We start from the raw sequence: 22,872 nt of genomic DNA on the forward strand, positions 1-22,872 counted from the left end.
CCTCGGAGAAGTGGTATTTCAGTTTTGCTCGCCATGACTGTCATCACCTATGTTTCCACAACGCAACCATCGATTCCGCTCGGCTTGTTGTGAAAGGTCGCTTTCCTTGCATCCTACCTTTGTCATGGCATACCAGGTAAGGCCAAGAAAGTGATTGCGACTCATTTCACGGCAGTTTGTGCCCAAATCAGCCCCTCAAAATTCCATCACGAAGTTTTTGTTAACGGAGTAAGTACACTATCTATAGATGCTGTAGGGGCATACCGTCCGACCGTTTCAGGATTTAGACTGCATACCTGACTCCCGACTGCCTACCGAGTCTAACACATATACACCACGAAGCTGCCTACCTGTGCACACTGAGTGACAGATGGCTCACAAACACGGCCACCATTGAGAGAGCATGTTATTGCAGTCCTGCATCCTGGAATACACTCTCCCATGCCCATGTGGTCATTGGAAGGGAACAAAGAGAGAAATGCAGAACATTAGGATTATGTGATACCAAACAAGCATTACACTCATCCAGCTGAAAAGGACATCTGCAACTAATAGGTCATCCACAAAAGTACGTGAACCACAGGGAAAGTACACAAGAGAGATAGCACAGGATGTCGCAACCACAATGGATCATGGCGAACATTGAATTGGCAGAATTTCATTGCACTATTGGTTGCTTTGAAGCCAGGATTCACGACCATCTCGGGAGATGGCGAAAAATTCTATTGCCATGGAGTTATTGCCCATACAGCTCATGCAGTTACCAAGTTTCCCTCCTTCTTATGAGTATTCCTATGTTAATCAATTAGTTCTGATTGGAATTTTAGCCATAGTTCTTATTAACTTCACTGTATGGTTAGTTCGAATAGCAGTTTTAGCAACTAAATTTAGTATGGATTAGGTCAGCTCCAGCGAATCTATCTGCTGGAAATCAGCAGCATTTACTTCACTGTTTGGCGTATATTGTAGTTTTAGGTTCAGGTTATATTTCTGCCGAAGATCAGCAGCATTTTAAACTTATTAGCTTGGTTTATAAAATAATTAGCTTTTAGATTAAGATATTACTGTTCAGTGGAGTATCCATCAACATTACAGTATAGGTACTCTCGATATTAGGTTTAGAAATTAGTCAGTTTAGTGATGTATTCATGTAATGAATTCAGTTTAGCGTAGGCGCACATCTCGCAACTACGTATCTGCTGCGCTACAGCGCCCTCTACGGTTCTGGCCGCGGCACTTGTTTAGCGCGCCTTGCCGCGACCGGCAAGACCGCCTGCTGTGCATCACATTAATTTATGCGTACGCCATCACAATAATTAATTTAGTTTTGATCGGGTCCGAGTCCGCAACGTGGCACATCTCCTTGCCATTCTCAGTTTTGAGTCTTCTCTGCTTTGGCTCATGCCCGACTTGCATCCTGCTGCCTTTGTCTTTTGCTGACCGAACTGTCATTGCCTAGTCATGTCGGGCACCAGGAAGAGAACCCGTCGCGCAGCACCTAGCCCTGTTCCCGACCCACCTGTTTCTTCGGCTGCGGACCCCGAGCTGCCGAGTAACGCTGCCTCACCACTCGACGGCGGACAATTCAAGCAATTTATATCTGACGAAGTCCAGAAAGCCGTCACCGCCGCCCTGGCAGAAACGGTCTCCCCACTGCTTGCCACCATCGGATCCTCGCAGCCTTCCCCCGCCATGGCCGTACCCACCGGAAATGCTGCGCCAACTGGTCCGGGTGCTGGCTCTCTATCTCATCCACTGAACGTGCCGTCTCACGTGAGAGAGAGGATTTTGCGAGGTGAGTGTGTTGATTTGAATACACTGTTACCGGAAGCTCTTGGGGCACCAAAGCGTGACACGATTCAGTTGAATTTCAGTGGGTCCAGGACTGTTGAGCTGCTGGATCCCAGCTCTGGCGGGCATGTCGAGAAAGTTCGTAGGCATGTTCACGACCTGGTTACATGGCTAGAAGCCTGGTCCAGATATATGTTCGTACTATGCTCGCACGCACCCAGCCGTTTCTCCGAACTGATGGCATATCAGGCCACCATTGTATCGGCCAACTCCTCATACTATCCGGAGGCCTGGCTCGAATATGACCGGGAGTTCCGTCTGGCAATCTCTCTTGACCCCAGTAAGCGTTGGGACGCCATTGACGGCAATCTCTGGCAACTGAAAATGACAGGCCGCTCACGCCCGCAGTGTAGCACATGCCGGATCACTCACCCTCCATCGGGTAGCCAGTGCCCTTTTCGTGCCTCCCGAGTACCAAACCAGCAGTTTGCACCACGGTCTGCCTACACCAAGTCTGGCAAAGAGATCTGCCGGAATTTCCAGCAAGGTCGATGCTCCAACACCGACTGTAAATTTGCCCACGTCTGCTCCCAATGTGAGGGCGCACATGCCCGCCCCTCCTGCCCGCGTCGCTTCTCCACTGGCAACCAGCGGCAGAACAAAGCTTAATGAACTGCATCTCGATAGTAGCATTCTCCGGACACACCCTACATTCTTTCACACTTGCCGCACACCTATTCACGTTAATCGCCTCCGTTCCTTACTGCGTGCACACCCCGATCAAGCTTTTGTTAAATATGTACTTCATGGCCTTACGTATGGTTTTGACATCGGCTTCAATGGCCCACGCCAAACCAGCATGTTCTCCCCTAACTTACCTTCTGCGAGGATGCATCCCGATTTTATTACCAAATACCTGCAAGAATGTTGCTCCCGCTTTGAACTGCTAGGTCCTTTTTCCTCCTCGCTTTTTCCTTTTTTTTCATTGCTCCGGTGTTGGCTGCGTTCCGAAAAAGAACGGCCGCTTTCGTTTAATCCACCATCTCTCTAGCCCAGAGGGTCAAAGTGTTAACGATGGAATTTCACGTGAAGATTTCAGCTTGCATTACATCACTATTGATCACGCGATCGATGCCATTATGCAGTACGGTCGTTCTGCTTATCTTTTCAAACTTGACATTCGGAGTGCTTTCCGCATTGTACCTGTGCGGCAGGAAGACTGGCCTCTGCTAGGTATTCACTGGCAAAACCAATATTATTTCGACACTGTGCTCCCCTTTGGCTTACGCTCCAGCCCTGCCATTTTTAACTCTATTGCCGACTGCCTTGAATGGATTGCTCGCTATGAGTTTTCTATTACTGACCTGCTCCATTATCTAGATGATTTCCTTTGCATTTCTCCATCGGAGCTGGTGGCGAACCAACGTGCTTCAATCCTGCTTCGCTGTTTTAACTATGTCCAAGTCCCCTTGGCACCTGACAAAGTGGAAGGTCCAGCTCAAGTGCTGTCGTTCCTGGGCATCGAGCTGGACTGTGGCAGACTGGAGGCCCGGCTACCAGACACCAAGTTGCAAGATCTCCGCACCTTGCTCGACCAGTATGTCAACCGTGGCGACATGACCCAACGCGAACTCGACTCACTATTGGGAAAACTCTCCTTCGCAGCTCGGGTAATTATACCTGGTCGGACATTCATGCGCCGACTCTGGGATATTTGTCACCGCTACAGTCAGCCACACTATAAGATCAAACTCTCAGTCGAGGCCCTGGAAGACCTGAAGTGGTGGCAACGCCTCCTCTCGCAATGGAACGGAAAGTCCTTCTTTCATATGCCAAATTGGACCCCGTCTCCCGACATCCAATTGTTTACCGATGCCAGCGGTTCGATCGGCTGGGGCGCATGTTATGGCCATCGCTGGATCCAGGGACAGTGGTTGCCGGAACAAGCCGACTACTCCATCGAGTGGAAGGAGATGTTCGCCATTGCCGCAGCTTGCTCCTCCTGGGGCCTTGAATGGCGCAAGCTCCGCATACTCGTGTACTGCGATAACGAAGCCGTAGTGGCATGCCTGTCCAATGGTTGTAGCCGCTCCCCCCCAGTCATGGACCTGATACGACGGCTGTTCTTCATGTGCGCTAACTTTGGCTTCATTCTGTCAGCAAAGCATATTCCAGGATGCACTAACAAAGCCGCTGATGCTCTGTCTCGTTTTAACATGCAGGCGTTTCGCGAGGCGGTTCCGGGAGCTCGGGCGACAGCCGACCTGTTCCAGTCATTCTAACTGCCGCGGACGAATTAGCAGCACGATATGCTGCTCACGCTCTATCCGACAACACCAGACGAACGTATTCCGCCGGCGAATCTAAGTATCTCAAGTTCTGCCAACTTCAAAGATGGTCCCCGTTTCCCGCTTCAGACCTAATGCTGAGTAGTTTTGCTGCCTCCCTAACCCAGTCGGTCAGACCAGTGACTATTAAGGTTTACCTCAGTGCTATCAAGAACCTGCACCTGGAGCTCGGTTATGTCGACCCGACCGAGGGCGCGCACTTCCTCAAGCGAGTGGTACGCGGTATTTGCCGTTGCCATGGAGTAGCCGCTGTCCGCCCCCGGCTGCCAATCACGTTTCCTATTCTCTGCAGTCTGGTTGACACCTGCCTAGCTGCTCCAGCCATGTGCCCTCACGACAAGCGCTGCCTGCATGCCGCTATGCTTGCCGTGTTCTTTGGTTTCTTCAGATGCGGTGAACTGCTAGAAGCACCTACCACGCGCGGCTGTTTGACATTCGAGTCAGGGATGCTCCATGTGCACCTACCACGCTCGAAGACAGACCCGTCCGGGGAAGGTACGACGGTGCTGATCGGGCCAGCGGTGCCGCCATACTGCGCTGTGAGAGCCATGCTCACCTACCTCACTGCAACCGCCTCTGCTCGTCCAGGCAGTGCTGTGTTCATCCTGGCCAACGGGCAACGCCTCAACCGCAGCACTTTTACAGCCCACGTACGCACGCTGCTTAGCACCAGCGGCGTGGCAAACTGGCAGGACTATGCAGGCCACAGCTTCCGTATCGGGGCCGCTACCACTGCTGCCCTTGCTGGCGTCCCCGACCACCAGATCCGCTCCGCGGGACGGTGGCGCAGTGATGCATGCCTACGCTACATCCGGACACCACCGTCATCGGCCCGAACGCTGGCCAGCAAACTATCCTCAGTAAGATCATCTCCCTGACACCGATGTTTCTCAATTCACACAATTCCCTCATAATGAACTATGCTATGCTGCACTGCAATACTGTTGTGTATGGGTATGTACTGGCGGTATGGCGAGTCACTCATAACTGGTCTGCCTTTCTATTGCGGCATTATGGCCTTATGGTCCTGCCTTTCCATTGCGGCAATCACAGCCTCCGGGCTTCTGCCTTCCTGCGGCAATCACAGCCTCCGGGCTTCTGCCTTTCTGCGGCACTCGCAGCCTCACGGGCTCGTGCCTACCTTGCGGCAAAGACCAACCAGTTCCTCGTCACCAGTACTTACCCAACACAACCTAGCCTTATTCGTGTGGTGTATGCCTGTCTGCATGCCGTCTGTGTGCGCGGAATGCTAATGATGTATGCCTGCCTGCATGCCGTCTGCGTGCGCGGAATGCTAATGATGTATTCATGTAATGAATTCAGTTTAGCGTAGGCGCACATCTCGCAACTACGTATCTGCTGCGCTACAGCGCCCTCTACGGTTCTGGCCGCGGCACTTGTTTAGCGCGCCTTGCCGCGACCGGCAAGACCGCCTGCTGTGCATCACATTAATTTATGCGTACGCCATCACAATAATTAATTTAGTTTTGATCGGGTCCGAGTCCGCAACGTGGCACATCTCCTTGCCATTCTCAGTTTTGAGTCTTCTCTGCTTTGGCTCATGCCCGACTTGCATCCTGCTGCCTTTGTCTTTTGCTGACCCACCATCCCACCACTAACCATTAATACTACATTGCATCATTCCTACTTCAAGTACAATAAACCTGGTGGCGAGTCACTCATAACTGGTCTGCCTTTCTATTGCGGCATTATGGCCTTATGGTCCTGCCTTTCCATTGCGGCAATCACAGCCTCCGGGCTTCTGCCTTCCTGCGGCAATCACAGCCTCCGGGCTTCTGCCTTTCTGCGGCACTCGCAGCCTCACGGGCTCGTGCCTACCTTGCGGCAAAGACCAACCAGTTCCTCGTCACCAGTACTTACCCAACACAACCTAGCCTTATTCGTGTGGTGTATGCCTGTCTGCATGCCGTCTGTGTGCGCGGAATGCTAATGATGTATGCCTGCCTGCATGCCGTCTGCGTGCGCGGAATGCTAATAGCGATTATTGGAAACTCATGAAAAGCAGATAAAGAAAAGCATAAAATGATAAAAAGCAAACATTTAGCACATTTTACAGGCTCCTGATTTCGGTTGATCTATGTCATTATCCTAACTACTGTCATGCACCTGGAAATCTGGTCGGAGGTCAAGCGGCCCAGGACGCTGGCCATGAAGCCGAGAGTACGCATACGAACAATATAATTATACACTGCATGCAACGTTCTGTACACACTGAGGGCGCCGGCCCTGGTCATTCGACCGGATTTCCAGGACCACGACAGGAGATACGGAACCATAAACACCAAGCAATAGCAGGCGGAATCACACCCCCTCCCCCCCCCCCCCCCCACACACAAAACACAAGACCTACATAAGCTGTATGGACAGATAGGTCCCAAGGTGGAGCAACAAACCGTCGCTAGGTTTCTGAAACAGCGCCACGATATAATCGAACAAATCTCTTTTTTTATGAGAGGCAATACCAGCAGTGCGAAGTGAGTTGTAAGAGCGCACATCCTGTGCTGTCTTCCCAAATGGAAATAGATAGGTTTGAGTGGAAACTCATAAAAAACTACAGGTTCATGGCCCAGATCCTATTAATTATATTTTGGCGTCGATGCCAGAAATGCAAAATGCAGCTAGGAAGGAGCAGTGAAAACACGGACAAAGGCATTGTAGTAAAACTGATCCAACATGGGTACTGTACCTGAACGAAAGGAGAGCACCCCTTCCAGCGATGGATACCTGGAGTTCCAAAGGTTCTGGCCGCAAAACATCCGGACGGTACGACAGCGTAGCAGGTGTTTGTGACCGACAAGGTGATATGAGTGGCGCACCCGCAGGGCAATCCCAGTGTCCGCAATAGCTAGCGGTACACAGCAACATGTTTTCCTACAAAACAACAGAAATAACGCTTGTTAGTAGATAATCGTGTGCTTGTTGAACTGCTAGTTGGCAAGAGTGAAGGAGAAAGTGGAGGTGCATCCTATTCACGATTCAATAAGGTGGTCAACTAGGACACCAGAATCCCCTTACGACATAAGAATGATAGTCAACAAAGGAAATTCTTACCTCTTGGGAAATGTAAAAAGATGCAGCCAGAAGTGTGCCGCCGTCGCACCGCGCATGCGCATCAAGCCTCTTGATACACTCCTTGGCTGCAAAGAAAAAGAGAAAGACAACAGAAGACAGGGCTGAATCATCACAGGACAGTGTTTTATATTTACTGCGGACCCACACGAAGACGCCACATGTTATGCGGGCAGGAGTGTTCCTGTAAAGCGCAAAGATGGTTCGCGAGGAATACACAACACTTGGTGAAAGAGATGAAGGCCAAAATTTACCTTCTTCGCTCCCCGTGGCGCTCCAGTTGAGAAACCTGCACACGATAGTCGGAATCCTTCAAAAATAAGCCTATCGACTACATCTTATCTTTGCTCTGTACACACCTATCAAATGCTGGCCGGCTTTACAGTGTCTCGGGTTAGCCTCAAAGAAAGCAAACGGAGAAGAAGGACATTACGTGCTTCCTTCCAAACAACAACGAATAATGAAACATGTTCTTGATCTACAAGGAAAAAGTAATATTAGTTAGTAAGTTGATTCAACCCGGCCTCGCTGGCGAGCGGATGCAGCTGCTAGCATTCTTCGAGCGTGAACTTTGACCTTACACCATACGATTCTCGGAAGCCGTCCAACGGCCCTTGCCCGTGGCAGTCTAGCAGTGCTAGCCGCGTGGTCTACCACTGTACCAGTAACAATACAACCGCTTCATCGTGTAAAGCACTCGCTAATGCATGGAAAAGGACATCGCGGTCTGGTGTGAACTTTGAAATGGGCCAATCAGCTGCTCACACGTAGTTAGCACGTGGCACGGTGACTTCTGTACAGAGCTAGAGAATTCCACCAGACAACGACAATCACCTGGTTGGGAAGTAATTGCTCGTCTGCTACTGTGCTAGCATTAGATGCAGCCTAGCCTACGGACACTCAAACTAGTAGCACTAGACGTAGATCTACTCAGAAGATTCTAGACTGCGCGAACAGCAGGCAGTGCGCCGGCAGATTCGGCTCGGACAGACGTCCGTAGATCTTCACACCTCGACCCGATCGACCGAGCCGCACTCGCTGGCTCATCAAAACGCAAACCACGCAGGGGTCCGCTAGCACACGAAGGAACGAAAATCAGTCGTGACCTGCTCTCGAAGAAGGAATACTAATGCAATACGGTTATGAGTCGTACATATAATTATGTTTATTCCCGTAGCTATGCAGAAGACGTTACTTCAGTAACGTATGGCGCTAGCCAGGGTCCACACAGTTTTAATTTGGTGTTTGTTTGTTTGTTTGTTTGTTTGTTTATTTGTTTGTTTGTTTGTTTGTGTCACGCCTCGCGTTATCCCGTATCTGTCCCATACTGTACCGTACCAGCAAAGACAGCTGGCCACAATATTTTTGTTTGTTTGTGCCATCGATATGCCTAGCGCTATCCCGTACCTGTCCCGTACCATCAAGAGTACGGTACCATCAAGAGAATGAGTATATATGCATCTCAAAGATTACAAATGTCATGTATTATTCCTAATAGAGATGAACTCACGAAACTCATGAAATACATGAAGCAGACCTTCATTAGTATGTTTCTTCTAACGGTGGGATACCCGTCAATCCCCGCGGAGGGCGCAAGATATATTCAACCGTTTCTTCATTGGCACGCACCACATGTGCAACAAAATACAAGTGTCTCCGGGAACCCCACGATACACAAGGGTGCAACTGGACGTTGTTCATGGGTGTGTAAACACAATAATGTTCACAAAAACTATGGTGCAGTGTATCTGGCTCATTTTGTGAATCATTTTGTGCATGGACGGAACAACCCTAACCTGTTTCCGCCAGGTTTGAGAAGCTAGCTAGCCTCCTTTGCGGGCTGCGATTTCGCTTCCTCTTTATTTTGCGCTACATATTATTATTTTTTCTGGTATTATAAACGTAAGGGTCTTTCATAAAAAATAAAAAATAAACTACTGCATAAAAAAAAAAAAAAAAAAAGAGAATGAGTATATATGCGAAGTGTATCGGGGGAATGCATTCAGTGCAGTAACATTTTCTGTGGGTTTGTGTGCGAGGCCGAGATCCCACTAGCAGGCTGGCTGGGCCGCCTGTCGACCAGCCCGGGAATCGCATGTAGGCCGATAGCATAATAATTATAACGTATATACAGTCATTTAGATCTATAGCAGGGAGTCATATTATGTAAACGACTCCCTGCTGTATGGGGAGATTTTCTGAAGAAAAAAACGAAGTAGGGAGACGAGTAAATGCAATCAGAATGGATGTTAGTTGCCGTCAGTATAATAATAATAAGAAGAAGAAGAAGAAGAAGAACGCCCGTGATCGGCAGAGTCAGCGCCGGTCCCAGGAAACGTCAGGACAGACATCCCGTCGACTCCAGAACGCTCGTGATCGGCAAAGTCAGCGCCGGTCCCATAGCTATGCAAAAGACGTTACTTGTACTTCAGTATCTCATTGAAACGTTTTTGCAATACAATGATGTAGCTAATCAAAGGAAAAAGCATTTCCATCAGTTCTAACAACATGCACGATGAGCTAGGCAACAAAGCATAGCGCAGGGCCCTGAGCTTCCAAGCTCTCTCGTTGAAGACTCAAGTATGGATACGTCGACGAGTTCATCAAAACTCGCCACAGCTTCGATACATCCATGCATCTCGATCTCTGGACGGAATACAGCAGCACAATGCATTAATGGAAGGCGGCTTTCACAGAAAAACCATGCCACGCGCTTTGCAGCTCATACGCTAGGCTTCCTAAACTGCTCGGCCACACCTGCGAAACTAGGATATTGCGACGTCGGCGGTAATATCCGAAAAAAAAGATGGCTGCTCCTCAGGTTGGAACTCGCGCTGCCGACACTTGACTGACTGAGGACTGCCGTCCGAAGCTAGGCCCCGGTGTAATATGCCCGAAACTTTGCCGAAAATGCTTTTGGGAAATTCTCGTAAACCTTGCCGAAAATGCTCCCATACCTTGCCGAAAATGCTCGGAAATGCTCACTTTTTTGTAATCCTCAGCACACGCCGTCAAAACCAGGGAGTCAGAAAATACTCAATAAGACTTAACTAAGAGGCTTGCTCGAGTTGCCATGGGAAACAATTCATAAACTACTCAACAAGAAGCTAACCCACGGAATGCGGAAGTGACGTTCTTGTTTGGGAAGTTTTTCTTCTCTCAATCTTGATACACAACGGCCAAGTGCTCCGTTTCCCCCAAAATGCTGCATCAGCAGCCCAAATTGCTGGGTTTGCGGATTGTACCGAAAATGCTAAAAAAAATGCCGGCATATTACACGGGGCCTATCCGAAGCACACGAAAGCACGTCGAACCTTGCAATCGGTAAACCGGCACAAACCACCACTCCTGCTCAATACACTATCCCTGTGGGAATTTGCCGACAAATTCTCGAAAACGGGCGCAATAAATTGCGGCAGAAAACAACAACAAAATGCGGCGAAAAGTGCCGAACTTGCCAGGAGCTTGCGGAATTATTGGCAGAAAATTGCAGATTTGGGCCAAATCACGAAATTTGTTGCATCCTTAGAATCGCTATTTTGTGTGCTGTGCAAATAACCTACATACCGTATTATCTCTAATACGGAGGATTAGCAAGACGAAATTCGCGTTCGCGTTCGCAAACATTTTTCAGTTCGCGAACTGGATAGCGAACTTTCGCATTTTTCGTTCGGAAAAGTAGTCGGAACAGGAATCGCGGATTCGTGTCAGGGCAGTCATAAATTTACCACGCTGTACTGTCTGTACACAATGTCCGTCGTGTCAACGTCATGCGCATGTGCGAATTCTGTTTGCTAATCCTTCTCATAACGCGAATTCCGTCACTGAGTTCGACTTTCCTTGGAGAGTGAACGCGAACGCGAATTTCGTCTTGCTAATCCTCCGTAATATAAGCACAGTCTCCAATAATAGCACATCAGCAATGATGGCCAGATTTGGCTTATCAAACGTCTCTGCTTCCGCAAAATTTAGTGCGTCTTCCGTCACAACCTCAAACAACTCACGATCCATAATAATTATCATTCTTCTCAGCCGCATCCATGGCAGCGTCATCACCTTCAGACGGGTCCGAGGGATTGGGGGCAGTTTCCATGGTTTCAGGAGAGGCAAAAGTACAGTAGTAGATTCTACGCGCAAGTCGCTGCTCCTGAAACCACACAATGACATGTGTGACTGTGAGTGTGAGCAGCTACTGTAGCCTACGTGTAGGCATCACTCCGATTGATCCGGAGGTAACCTGGTTACGGAATGGCAATGACGTCGTTAGCCACTGTGCCAGTACAAGAACGGTGCATGCAGCAGGTTCTTCGGAACATGGCAAGGTCACAAGGATGATAGGAAACTCTTTTCGTCTTTACTTCAGTGACGAACGCAAAGACTTGGTCTCTCTCTCTCTCTCTTTCGGGTAAGCCGTGAAAGCGTCTCATCTTGCAAACACCAGCTGCTTATTCAGTTTGCCAGGAAAGCTGATGGGAATTCTTGTAGAGTGTGATGCATCTGCTGCAGCGTTTACTTGGCCCGCCAGACATATCCATTATTATTATTTTTGTTTCTTTGCGATTTTCGGTGTTGTTTACACATTGCTCTCAGAATGGTCACCGACGCGACGCCATCCCTCTCTCAATCGCAGCTGAAGCTCACAGCTCCGTTATTAGGAGACAGGAGAAGTAAAGGAGTGACAGTACGGTGAGTGCAAGCTGAGACACTCGGCACGCTAGAGAGGTTAAGCTGCACGCTATTTTCGACGTGACGCGAAAGTTCCTATCGCGATATTTGGCTCGCGCGTTAGAAAACAACGCGAGAGAGCTACCGCTCACGTCGAAAGTAGGCATTAGCTATAATAGAGAGGCTAAGATGCACGGTATTTCCGACGTGACGCGCTATTACACGTCAAATTTGGCGTAGAACTCCAAATTTCGACTTGAGCTGCAGGTCACTCGCGTTGTTTTTCGACGCTCGTGCCAAATAACGCGAGCTGAACTTTCGCATCATGTCTGACGTGACGCACAATTTCACGTCAAATCTGGCGTAAAACTCCAATTTTCGACGCGAGCTGCAGGACACTCGTGTTGTTTTCCAACGCGCGTGCCAAATAACGCGAGCTGACCTTTCGCGTCATATCGTAAATAACGTGCATCTTAACCTCTTTAGCACGCATCACGTAAATGTACGTGATCCTGGATGCTACCGGTCCACGGATCACGTACATATACGTGATACGATCTACATCACGTCGTACAGTTGTTTTGGCTTCCGTGTAGTAGTACCAGGCCTGTACCGTGGTCACGCGGAGCTAGGCCTGTTCAGGAGACGTATCACGACAAGTACACGTGGAGTTCGCCACGTATCACGGCAAGAGTAGGTCGCGCAGTGCGGAAATAAATTAGAAATAAATTTGTTGACAATTTGTTGACATTTTCAACCATGGCACGACGTAGATACAGCGCAGAGGAGATCGACCAAGTTTTAGAGCAGGTCACGCTGAGTTTGGATAGCGATAATGAGCCAACTGTCTCTGACAGCGATTTTTCGTCGGCAGATGAGTCTGTGTCTTCATCTCCTGAACGAAGTGCGTCGCCAGAAATTGGCGATGCTGCTGACGATGTTGAGGGGATGGAGAGCACGGAAGCAGCAGCAACAGGTGGTACGGAGGACACCAGTGCTGGCGACGAGGCCATGTCCTTGAAGTCGCATGTGGAAGCTGTCGAGGTTCTAGCTGCAGGTGACGATGGAAGCGAAGGTGAGTTGGGTGGTGCATTTACAATTTGAAAATTTCACTAATTTTGAATTTTGAAATTTCAAATATTCATGCATTGTTGCATGCTGTTGACTATATTTTTGCAAAGGTGGGCTAACTTAGTGGTATTTTGAATTGCAGATATTTTTGTGCCCGTTCTAGCATGTCACTGTTGATGTTATGGACACCAAGTACTGCAGTACAAATAAATATGCAACAGATATGTGAATTGATACTGAAATACACAATTTCTGCACATTGTGATTACATGCATCCAGGCATATGGGTGAAGCAGAGTATTGCACCTACCGCACTGCCATTCACTGGCAACTCCGGTCTCCAAATGCCGCTTCCAGACGATCCAACTCCACTTGACTACCTGAAATTGTTCTTCAACGAAGATTTCTTTGAGTATCTTGTGACGGAAACCAATCGCTATGCACGCGCATTTATTGATGCCAACCTGCATACTCTGCCGGCTCGCAGTTTTGCCCGCTCGTGGAAGCCAGTTGTTGTTGGAGAGATGAAAGTTTTCCTGGGACTCTACCTCAACATGGGCATTGTCAACAAGCCGGAGATTGACCAGTACTGGGCAACTGACCCTGTGATAGCCACACCATTCTACAACCGCACCATGAGCCGCGAGCGTTTTACATCAATTCTCAATTTCCTTCACTTTGCCAACAACGATGAAGTTGACGAATCTGACAAATTGACCAAGATCCGGCCCTTGGTGACTTTCCTCCAAAACCGTTTTCAGCAAGTGTATGTGCCGAAGGAGTGGGTGTGCATTGACGAGGAGCTGGTGGCATGGAAGGGCTGTATTTCATTCCGCCAGTACGTTCCATCGAAACGAGCACGGTTCGGAATGAAGATATACGCCCTGTGTGAGGACAGCGGTTATCTCCACAATTTTATCATTTACACGGGCAAAGACAACGACACTTTCAGCCCGGACACGGTGAAGAAGCTTGGAGTGCCTGGTGCCGTTGTCGACAAGCTGATGGACCCGCTACTCGGCAAGGGCTACAAGCTCTTCGTTGACAACTGGTACTCCAGCGTGCCACTTGCTACTCACTTGGCTGAGCACAACACCGGCGTCTGCGGCACTGTTCGCAAGAACAGGACTGGCCTTCCAAAGCAGGTGGCAAAGCACAAGGGCCTCCAGAAAGGCCAGTTCCTGTATCGCTGTGGCGGTGGCATGATTTTCATCAAGCTACATGACACGAAAGAGGTACATTTCCTCTCCACGCTCCACACAGCCACGGTCAGTGCAACTGGCAAGCGCGATCTCCAGCGCCGGCCGGTACGGAAGCTTGATTTGGTGCAGGATTACAATAAGAAGATGGGTGGTGTGGACAAAAACGACGGGATGATTTCGGTGTACACCGCTGCTCGGAAAACCAGAAAATGGTATAAAAAACTGGCCACGCACCTGATGGAGCAGGCCCTGCTAAACGCATACTATCTGCACAAGATGAAGGTGAAGATGTCGCATTATGACTTGGTGAAAGCAGCCATCAAGAGTTTGATAGCAGAGGGCAAGTTGGAAATCACAGAGCACACCACAGCTGTGGCTGCTGCAGCCGGTACCGCAAAGCCACTCGACACTCACTTTCTACGGCTCATCCCAGCGACTGCCAAGAAGGAGAAGCCGCAGAAGATGTGTGTGTTCTGCTATGCCAACGGGAAACGCCGAGATGTGCGGCAGATGTGTGCTGATTGCCCGAAGAACCCAGGGTATTGCCTTGAGTGCTTCGAGACATCGCACCGAGGAAAATAGCTGTTCCACAATTGCCGAGTGGTTCCTAAACGCAAATTTGTTCGAGTTTGCGGACATGTAGCTTGTCCTAAACCGATGTAAATATGTACATATAGAGGGTGAACCATGAGTATACATTATATATTTTATCATTCTGACTAGCAGTTGTTGATACCTGTAGCTAGAAGCGATACTGCATGCAGTAAACCCTGTAATAGCTGTCCTGCTTTTATAGATGTGCTGGAAATACGTAAATTTGCTGCGCTGATTTGCATTGAAATCTGTGCAATAGGGTATGTTCACACTGACTTTACTGCTGAAATAAGTCATCACAATGATAAATGCACATTGTTAGGTGAAATTCACAAGCTAGAATCGAATTTTAGAAAAAAGTGAAATTTAATGAAAAACGGCCCGCGGGCCGGGTACAAACCCCTGCCGTGCTGAAGAGGTTAACCGTTGTTTCCGATGTAACGGGCAATTTCACGTCAAATTTGGCTAAAAAAGATGACATGATGACAACTTTCACACCAAGGTTCAACTCTAGTTCAACTAGAGTGACAGGAGTGCACCCAAAAAAGGTCCAAACAGGCTGTAAGTTGTACCCTGCAGGTGCTAGGCTGGCACGGCGACCAGGTGACTGGTGTACGCAGGAGCACGTGACCTCTTGTTCAACCATGTTCGATTGGGAATAAAGGAGGAACACTGCATTGCAGCATTCTCGGACCAAAACCAGTCGACTCAGCGTCCAAAAGACTCTAACATATGGGCCAATCGCGGTCATCCGTGCTTTTATAAGAACGAAATGGCGCTTTTAGTGAAATTTTGCATACAAATCCCCATCTAGTAGGGCGCAGTCACCCAGTTTCGGTGGAAGTGCGCGAGTTCGATTGTGAATAAAGTAGGAAGGGAGCGTCTCAGCTTCCTCGGACCAAGACCATTCGACTCAGCACCCCAAAGACTACAACTGGTGAAATTTTGATTTTAGCCTTAACTTCCCCTTTAACCCTTATCCGTCCGACAAAATCGCTGCGAAGGCCAAAATTGCAATTTCACGACATATTAATAATTATTTTTACCTTCAAATTATCATAACTTTAGTCTCCATTGGCCGAATTCCAGGATCTTATGCTTTCTGGAAAGGTCCTTCCGCGACGAATGCACAGAGCCCACATTCAACATCTATAAAGCCACAAGTCAAGCGCCGCCACTTGCCAAACTTGCCCCAGCGCCAGATCTGCGGGCAGAATCCAAATTGTCTCGCCATTTCACTCTCCTCCATCGCTGGACTTTGAATTTTTGTGTACGGAACACTTTTTTGGTTTTACGTCATGAGCATGTGCTTGGTGACGTAACTGTCATGCAAAAAAAGAAAAATCTGACTTTGAAATGTTCACGAGCGCAGAAAAATCGCAATTTCCGTGAATTTACTTTCGGCAGACAATTTCGTTGCAAGGGAGCGTCGTAGCTCTTCGGCGATTGTTCGAGACGATAGCATGGTGTTTTCTAACGGCGATAGACCCCGTGGAATTTGGTCAAGAAATGACTGAGATATGATGGGTTTACTGATCGACGGATAGTCGTAGATTTTTGACTGGTCGGACGGATAAAACTCCAATTTTCGAAGTGAGCTGCAGGTCATTCGCGTCGTTTTTCGACGCTCGAGCCAAATACTGTGAGCTCAACTTTTGCGTCACCTCAAAATAATGTGCAGCTTAGCCTCTCTATTAGCTGCGCACGTCATTTGAGGCGTGACGGGCAATTTCACGGCAAATGGGTCCAAATTTGGTGGAACACACCAAATTTCGAGGTGAGATGCAGTTCTCTCGCTTGATAGGGTCCAAAGAACACTAATTGTACTTCTAAAATTATTGAAATTCGAATGACTCCGCAACCGTGACATTGGCTAGCCGTATGCAGTGTGTTGGCTAAGAAGGTGGTGAAGAATATTGAGAGAAGAGGCGAGCTAGCAAGGCGGCCTTCTCTACACCACGTGTAGTCGTCAAAGTCCATTTCACAGATCGGGAATCGGAGCGCCGGGCTTAGAAAGATTGCATATTTGTTTGGCTCTTCGCCACAACTTCTGTCCGCCACGGCCTTCCTCAACACCGGCCGACATGTTAGCATAATTGCAAGAATTCACGGTGGTTGACCCTGCTTTGATTGCCTTGAGCTCCAAGTGCGGAAGCACGGGCAAAAAACCCAAACTTAGAGGTAGGTTATTTTCAGTTTTAAGCCACCCTGGGCAGGTCATTTATAACAATGTGTGTCATTTCTGTTGTGCACTACCCTTTGTGTGGCTATTTCAGGAATTCACGGTGCTCACTGTCCGTGTTGCACATGTGAATAGTCGGAAAGGTGAGAAATGGTGAATTTTTGACTGTTGGTGCGCAACTGTTCCTTTCAATGTACGTGTGTGTAAATGAGCCCAGCTGCAATGTGAGTGCAAGAATTGCTTAGATTTTTGGTATGTTAGTAAGCCGCTTGCACTTGTGTGAAGTTGCCCAGGATATTTGACCCTGCTGTAACTGGCTTGAGTCCCAAGTCCGGAAGCACGGGCAAAAAGCCCCAAACTTGGAGATAGGATATTATCAGGGTTCAGCAGCCCTGGGCAGGTCGTTTATGACAATGTGTGTCATTTCTGTTGTGCATTACCCTTTGTGTGCCTATTGCAGCTATTCGTGACGGTCACTGTCCATGTTGCAGCTGGGAATAGTCGGAAAGGTGAGAAATGTTGAACTTTTGACCATTTGTGTGCACCTGTTCTTTTCAATGTACCTGTGGGGAAATAGGGCCAGCTGCAATATGGGTGCAGGAATTGTTTAGATTTTTGGTTTGCTAGTAGGCGGCTTGTACTCGTAGGCAGTGCCCCAGAAAATTTGACCTTCCTGTAACTGGCCTGAGTTCCAAGTCCGAATGTACGGGCAAAAAGCCCGAAATTTTCAGGGTTCAGCAGCCCTGGGCAGGTCGACATTGACACCTGTGTCATTGCTGTCGTGCACTACCCTTTGTGTGCGTATTGCAGGAATTCACAGTGGTCACTGTCCATGTTGCAGCTGTGAATAGTCGGAAAGGTGAGAAATGGTGAATTTTTGACCATTTGTGCACACCTGTTCATTTCAATGTACCTGTGGGTAAATGTGCCCAGCTGCAATGTGGGTGCTGGAATTGCTTAGATTTTTGGTTTGCTAGTAGGCCGGTTGCACTCGTAGGCAGTGCCAAAGGAAATTTGACCCTGCCGTAACTGGCTTGAGTTCCAGCTGCGGATGTACGGGCAATATGCCCCAAACTTGGAGATAGGTGGATTACAGGGTTCAGGAGCCCTGGGCAGGTCGTTTACGACAATGTGTGTCATTTCTGTCGTTTCACTACGCTTTGTGTGCCTATTGCAGGAATTCACGGTGGTCACTGTCCATGTTGCAGCTGTGAATAGTCGGAAAGGTGAGAAATGGTGAATTTTTGACCATTTGTGCACACCTGTTCATTTCAATGTACCTGTGGGTAAATGTGCCCAGCTGCAATGTGGGTGCTGGAATTGCTTACATGTTTGGTTTGCAAGTAGGCCGCTTGCACTCGTAGGCAATGCCCCAGGAAATTTGACCCTGCCGTAACTGGCTTGAGTTCCAGCTCCGGATGTACGGGCAAAATGCCCCAAACTAGGTGTATGTTATTTTCAGCTTTCAGCAGCCCTGGGCGGGTCGTTTATGACGATGTGTGTCATTTCTTGTAAGCACTACCCTTTGTGTGCCTATTGCAGCAATTCACGGTGGTCACTGTTTCATGTTGCAGCTGTGAATAGCCAGAAAGGTGAGAAATGGTGAATTTTTGACCATTTGTGCACAACTGTTCTTTTCAATGTACCTGTGAGTAAATGGGCCCAGCTGCAATGTGGGTGCTGGAATTGCTTAGATGTTTGGTTTGCAAGTAGGCCGCTTGCACTCGTAGGCAGTGCCCCAGGAAATTTGACCCTGCCGTAACTGGCTTGAGTTCCAGCTCCGGATGTACGGGCAAAATGTCACAAATTTGGAGATAGGTGATTTGCAGGGTTCAGGAGCCCTCGGCAGGTCGTTTATGGCAATGTGTGTCATTTCTGTTGTGGACTACCCGTTGTGTTCCTATGACAGGAATTCACGGTGGTCACTGTCCATGTTGCAGCTGTGAATAGTCGGAAAGGGGAGAAATGGTGAATTTTTGACGATTTGTGCACACCTGTTCATTTCAATGTACCTGTGGGTAAATGGGCCCAGCTGCAATGTGGGTGATAAAATTACTTAGATTTTTGGTTTGCTAGTAGACCGCTTGCACTTGTGGGCAGTGCCCCAGGAAATTTGACCCTGCCGTAACTGGCTTGAGTTCCAGCTCCGGATGTATGGGCAAAATGTCCTAAGATAGGAGATATGTGATTTTCAGGGTTCAGGAGCCCGGGGCAGGTTGTTTATGACAACGTTAGTCATTTCTGTCGCGCACTACCCGTTGTGTGCCTACTCCAGGAATTCACAGTGGTCATTGTCCATGTTGCAGCTGGTAATAGTCGGAAAGGTGAGAAATGGTGAAATTTTGACCATTTGTGCACACCTGTTCATTTCAATGTACCTGTGGGTAAATGGGCCCAGCTGCAATGTGGGTGCTGGAATTGCTTAAATTTTTGGTTTGCTAGTAGGCCGCTTGCACTCGTAGGCAGTGCCTCAGGAAATTTGACCCTGCCGTAACTGGCTTGAGTTCCAGCTCCGGATATATGGGCAAAATGTCCTAAAATATGGGATATGTGATTTTCAGTGTTCAGGAGCCAAGGGCAGGTCGTTTATGACAATGTGTGTCATTTCTGTCGCGCACTATCCGTTGTGTGCCTACTGCAGGAATTCACAGTGGTCACTGTCCATGTTGCAGCTGTGAATAGTCGGAAAGGTGAGAAATGGTGATTTTTGACGATTTGTGCACACCTGTTCATTTCAATGTACCTGTGGGTAAATGGGCCCAGCTGGTATGTGGGTGCTGGAATTGCTTAGATTTTTGGTTTGCTAGTAGGCCGCTTGCACTCGTAGGCAGTGCCCCAGGAAATTTGACCCTGCCGTAGCTGGCTTGAGTTCCAGCTCCGGATGTACGGGCAAAATGCCCCAAACTTGGAGATAGATGAATTACAGGGTTCAGGAGCCCTGGGCAGGTCGTTTATGACAATGTGTGTCATTTCTGTCGTGCACTACCCGTTGTGTGACTATAGTAGGAATTCACGGTGGTCACTGTCCATGTTGCAGCTGTGAATAGTCGGAAAGGTGAGAAATGGTGAATTTTTGACCATTTGTGCACACCTGTTCATTTCAATGTACCTGTGGGTAAATGTGCCCAGCTGCAATGTGGGTGCTGGAATTGCTTAGATTTTTGGTTTGCTAGGAGGCCCGGCAATCGAGGACATCTGAGAGTTGTAATTTTTGTACTCCTCCGAGGTGTGATTTTTGGCGTGCTGGGCCAAGCACAAGGAAGCCATCTGCAAAAAACTGCAGAAAATGGTTGTTGTTTGATCCTTTGGTGTAATCTTTGTTTCTAGTCGAAGCTAGTTGCTGTTTGGAGCAGAAACGCTGAAATTGACTATTTTCTGCATGTACTCATACATGTACTCATGTACTCAGGCATGCAGTCTCACTCGTATTTTAGCTCTTTTTCTGGAATGGATGCTGCTCTGCACCCCTTGGCGATCATTTCCTGCGCTCGTGGAGCAGCTGAAAAGGACCACTGGTATGTCTAGTTCCTGGTTTGAAAGTGGAGAGTCGACTTTTGTGCCTTGAAAAAGGAGTAGAGAGCGATAAAGGTACGTCTGTGGCTTATTTTTGAGTGCTCCTCGTACATTTTTGATTGTGATAGAAATTCTCAGACCAAAGTCAGACCAAAGTCGCCGTACAGTTTTCTTGTGGATTTTTTAGTTGTTTCATCTCGTATCTATGTCAGTATCGTGATGGTGAAGTGGAGAGGGTGATTTTCTTCCTCTAGGCTTCGTTCGGCCGACTTTGCTTCGTCTTCGTTGAAAAGTGATCCTGAAAAAAAAGGCGATTCGCAAAATTATGTTGATTTTCAATGTACGTGATGACATGCGATTGCTGACTATGGCTTTCACCCGTAGGCAGTGCCCCAAGAAATTTGACCCTGCCGTTATTTTCAGCTTCCAGCAGCCTTGGGCGAGTTCTTTAGAGAAATGTGGCTCTTTCTCTTGGTGCACTTGTCTATGTCCAGGTGCACAAGGAGATGAGGATGGTCATTGTCGTTTTCTGAGCTGCGAACGGGCAGAAAGGTGAGAAAATGTCGGATTTTGATCATTTGTGCTGACCATTCGATTTCAATGTACCTCTCTATGACATGACCCAGCTGTAATGTCAGTCGTTGCATTGATTTCATTTTTGGTTTGCTTGTAGAGCGCTGGCACCCATATTCATTGACCCGAAAATTTGGCACTGCTGTGAATAGTTTAGTCGCAAAGTGAAGATTCACGGGTAAAAAGCCTCAAACTGTGAGATAGGTTATTTCAGCTTTCAGCAGCCCTGGGCGAGTTCTTTAGAGAAATGTGGCTCTTGTTCTTGGTGCACTTGTCTATATCCAGCTACACAAGGAGATGAGGATGGTCATTGTCTGTTTCTGAGCTGCAAACGGGCAGAAAGGTGAGAAAATGTCGGATTTTTACCATTTGTGCTGACATTTGAATTTCAATATACCTCTCTATAACATGACCCCGCTGTAATGTCAGTGGTCGCATTGATTTGATTTTTGGTTTGCTTGTAAGGCGCTGGCACCCACATTCAGTGACCCAGAATACTTTGGCACTGCTGTGAATAGTTTAGTCGCAAAGTGAAGATTCACGGGTAAAATGCCCCAAAGTGTCAGATAGGTTATTTTTCAGCTTTCAGCAGCCCTGGGCGACTTCTTTAGAGAAATATGTCTCTTTTTCTTGGTGTACTTGTCTATGTCCAGCTACACAAGGAAATGAGGATGGTCATTCTCTGTTTCTGAGCTGCGAATGGGCAGAAAGGTGAGAAAATGTCGGATTTTGACCATTTGTGCTGACCTTTGAATTTCAATGTACCTCTCTATAGCATGACCCAGCTGTAATGTCAGTGGTCGCATTGATTTGATTTTTGGTTTGCTTGTAGGGCGCTGGCACCCACATTCAGTGACCCAGAAAATTTGGCACTGCTGTGAATAGTTTAGTCGCAAAGTGAAGATTCACGGGTAAAAAGCCCCAAAGTGTCAGATAGGTTATTTTTCAACATTCAGCAGCCCTGGGCGAGTTCTTTAGAGATATGTGGCTCTTTTTCTTATGCACTTGTCTATGTCCAGCTACACAAGGAGATGAGGATGGTCTTTGTCGTTTCCTGAGCTTCGAACGGGCAGAAAGGTGAGAAAATGTCGGATTTTGACCATTTGTGCTGACCTTTCAATTTCAATGTACCTCTCTATAACATGGCCCAGCTGTAATGTCAGTGGTCGGATTGATTTGATTTTAGGTTTGCTTGTAAGGCGCTGGCACCCACATTCAGTTACCCAGAAAATTTGGCACTGCTGTGAATAGTTTAGTCGCAAAGTGAAGATTCACCGGTAAAAAGACCCAAACTGTGAGATAGGTTATTTTTCAGCTTTCAGCAGCCCTGGGCGAGTTCTTTAGAGAAATGTGGCTCTTTTTCTTGGTGCACTTGTCTATATCCAGCTACACAAAGAGATGAGGATGGTGATTGTCTGTTTCTGAGCTGCGAACGGGCAGAAAGGTGAGAAAATGTTGGATTTTGACCATTTGTGCTGACATTTGAATTTCAATGTAGCTCTCTATAACATGACCCAGCTGAAATGTCAGTGGTCGCATTGATTTTGATTTTTGGTTTCCTTGTAGGGCGCGGGCAACCACATTCAGTGACCCAGAAAATTTGGCACTGCTGTGAAAAGTTTAGTCGCAAAGTGAAGATTCACGGGTAAAAAGCCCCAAAGTGTCAGATAGGTTATTTTCAGCTTTTAGCAGCCCTGGGCGAGTTATTAAGAGAAATGTGGCTCTTTTTCTTGGTGGACTTGTCTACGTCCAGCTACACAAGGAGAGGAGGATGGTCATTGTCAATTTCTGACCAGCGAACGGGCAGAAAGGTGAGAAAATGTCGGAATTTGACCATTTGTGC

The 22,872-nt window shown here is 48.0% G+C and overlaps 3 long non-coding RNA genes across 3 annotated transcripts; 2 read left to right on the top strand and 1 right to left on the bottom strand.

The window, feature by feature from the left end:
- Window positions 1–6,511: 6,511 nt before the first annotated feature.
- LOC135810773 (uncharacterized) lies at window positions 6,512–7,695 on the bottom strand. Its single transcript, XR_010552380.1, has 3 exons — window positions 7,484–7,695; window positions 7,212–7,297; window positions 6,512–7,031 (listed from the first exon to the last, which is right to left on the bottom strand). It is a non-coding gene; the product is annotated as an uncharacterized LOC135810773 (long non-coding RNA).
- A 4,133-nt stretch (window positions 7,696–11,828) lies between these two features.
- On the top strand, window positions 11,829–17,453 carry LOC135810991 (uncharacterized). Its single transcript, XR_010552481.1, has 3 exons — window positions 11,829–11,915; window positions 17,038–17,086; window positions 17,404–17,453. It is a non-coding gene; the product is annotated as an uncharacterized LOC135810991 (long non-coding RNA).
- A 3,859-nt stretch (window positions 17,454–21,312) lies between these two features.
- Window positions 21,313–22,102, top strand: LOC135810960 (uncharacterized). Its single transcript, XR_010552480.1, has 3 exons — window positions 21,313–21,372; window positions 21,683–21,740; window positions 22,049–22,102. It is a non-coding gene; the product is annotated as an uncharacterized LOC135810960 (long non-coding RNA).
- Window positions 22,103–22,872: the final 770 nt, after the last annotated feature.

The sequence above is a fragment of the Sycon ciliatum genome, chromosome 2 (genome assembly GCF_964019385.1).
Source record: "Sycon ciliatum chromosome 2, ocSycCili1.1, whole genome shotgun sequence".
Taxonomy (NCBI): Eukaryota; Metazoa; Porifera; class Calcarea; order Leucosolenida; family Sycettidae; genus Sycon; species Sycon ciliatum.